This window comes from Rhipicephalus microplus, chromosome 7, assembly GCF_043290135.1.
Source record: "Rhipicephalus microplus isolate Deutch F79 chromosome 7, USDA_Rmic, whole genome shotgun sequence".
NCBI classification, from domain to species: domain Eukaryota; kingdom Metazoa; phylum Arthropoda; class Arachnida; order Ixodida; family Ixodidae; genus Rhipicephalus; species Rhipicephalus microplus.
In genome coordinates this window covers 43,062,057-43,064,873 of record NC_134706.1, presented here as the reverse complement: position 1 = coordinate 43,064,873, position 2,817 = coordinate 43,062,057, and positions in this window count along the sequence as shown.

The following is a 2,817-nucleotide window of genomic DNA, read 5'->3' as shown; positions in this document are numbered from 1 at the left end:
TTCGAACAACCGACGGTCGGAGCGAGCCGAAGCGTGCCCCGTTTTATACGACGCTGCCGGGATCGAAGCGCAGCGCCCGCGTGGTCTCTTTCCCACCACTTTTTCTTCCTTCTCTTTCGATGAGCACCCTCCCTCTTCACAGTGCTCCGCCTTTACGAAGTCATCACTCCCTCCTGTCCGCGCATACCGGCTCGCTCTCGTGTCCGGCCTCGTGATCCGACCTGTTGCATTACGAAAGACCACGAACCCTCTGCCTTCGTTCCCCTTTCCCACGTCTCCCCACCATTTTCCCTCTTCGCTCCTGGTTTCCCTTTCGGATGCGCGCTTCCCTAGCACGTCTTTTCTCCCCTTCTTGGCACCCAATTGTCTTCGTGAGCCGCACGCGCCCTCGGCTTCCGGAAGCGAGTGTCATGTGACTTTACGTGCACTCGAGGCACTTTGTATCAACGAGGGCTCCCCGGGAGCCGCCATGATCTTCTCTGGGCTGCTGTGAACGTGAATGACAGCCACAAGAAATGCAATACGAAGGCTGTGACATGAAAGTTTGTACTCCCGCGCAAGAGTCCAGGAAGAAGGGGGATCGTGCCTGCATTGTCTGTACCACAGTCCACTTGGCTATCTTCGTCATCCAGCCACTGCAGGGCGTTGCCCTAGATACTTGTCCCCTTGAGGTTAACGACTAGATGCACGAAAAACGAAAAGCGACGAACTTTTCATCAATACAGCGCCAATTCCCGTTATCAGGAGCTACTTTTGGCGTGCGCAGGGATTTATGTAGGGGGGCGGGGGGAGGTTCATTGCAGCCTTCTCCCTTACTAAGTCGATGTACCGCGTAAATTTTAGGCTTCTTCTCTTAGGCGACTAGGTAGTGCAGCCTCTCCCCCACCGTCCCCTACTTCTCCAGGCACACGCCTATGTCTGCCACCATCGTGACACGCTAACCTTCAAAACTTCATTAACTGGGGATAGTGACCGTCGGCATCGGTGTCGTCAACACAAGTCATGCGATAAACCTTCATGTGATGGCGTCAACCTGTGGCTTCATGTCGTCGCGTGTGCGAAATCTCGTGACGTTACGATGACGTCATGTCGCATGGTGACCTCGTTACTTGACATCATCACTTGTTCAAAATGAGCGCCGATCATGGACCCACTTCAAGATTATGTGAGCTGCCGAAAGCTTTTTATTCTTCCGATCGAGGAGGATGTGCTAACTGCGTGGGTTGAAGGCAGTTCCTACGATCTTGGAGGAATTGCAAAACGGCGTTTGTAGTGGAGGTCTTATTTCAGTCTTTGACTGCGGGACCTTCTTCTGTATATTCTTATTATGTACTTAATCCTTTGTTTGATTTTCACTAAGTGATTCACATTCTGAAAACTTGCATCGAGATCAACAAAATGGACTGAGAAACCTGCTTTTGGCTTTCAGATGTTCAGACAATTGCGTAAGGAATCTTGTTTGTTTGTCCACTGTCATCTTATTTAACCCTCCCTGTTTCTTCTGCCGACCACCGCTGAAATGGAGTTCTCGACCTTCAGTAGCGATCCCCATGCAACGGACGGCCAGCGCGAGGTGACAGGACATCGGGTTGCGCAATTTTCGCGTTACGAACAGGAGATGTGAATGCGAATCAGATGGTGTTGGAAAGGTGCTGCGTTAGTTCGCACCAATGCACTTTGCTTCGTCTGCTCCTTTGGAACTTGGGTAAACGCTTGTAATTGCCGAGTAACACCTGTGAGGCCTGCGTCGCCATCGGCCATACTTGCGTAATGGGCCACGTCCTGTGATGCTCCCTTCAAAATACCGGATAATGTGCCGCTAGGACACCGCGTGAGAATGCGTCGAGAATGCAGAGCGCCGGTTCGTTTGACGCAACAGTGGCACCACAGCGAAGTGATGCAAAATTATGGTACCTGAAACTTTTCGGTCGCATAAGTAAAACTATGACCGCAATGGACCAATGCCACTTAGATATTTCAATAGCTTATCACTGTTCTTGCCGCGAGATTTGACGTCACTACCTTTCTACCGCTGTTATTTAGTGCGCGGACGTGCCTACGCTTGCACATGCCGCTCGACAGAAGTGAATTGACAATCCGGACGAACATTTCCGTGGCGTGCTTGTTCGTGACTGGACAAGACCGTGTTTTTCTGTGTGTGTATGTGTGTGTGCACAGCAGCGTGAGTACACGTGATGCACATCATGCGCACTGGATATTCGCCCAGTGTACGGCTGCAAATACGGGCGATGCTGCCTGCCGAATCGATGCGGGAATTACGACAGTAGACCGAGGGTGTGAGTGTTCTCGTATCTTGAAGACGACCGAGAAATTAAATGAGAGAGTGCCGTTTGTCAAGATCACGTGGACGTCCGTTCTCTTCGTGAGCCGAAGGTACGTACGTACTACGTATTCCTCAGTAGTTCCAATTGCGCCATCTCTAACATGTTCCGGTTCCGTTCTTGCTCTAAAATAGAGATGTCATGTGCGCTTCGGACATGCTTGCGTAAGTCCTGACACTGGAGCAATAAACGCGCGTGGCAGTACAATATCAGAAAAGGCGTGTTTTTTTTTTTTTCATGGTATGCACACATTTCGCTATTTGCGGATAACACCGCGGGTGAGGTGCTATTTCTTAACCAACTTACTTGGTTCAGAAAAAGAAAGGAGTGCTGGTGCATTGCTTAGAACATTGGTTTCAAGCACAGCACTTCCTTGCTGGTGTTTCGACCACTTTTTTTTTGTGGAAATATAATTTTGCATCAGCCTCGCCAGCACTTTAGTCTAACATGTTTTCTTGTAGGTACTGGTGTAACT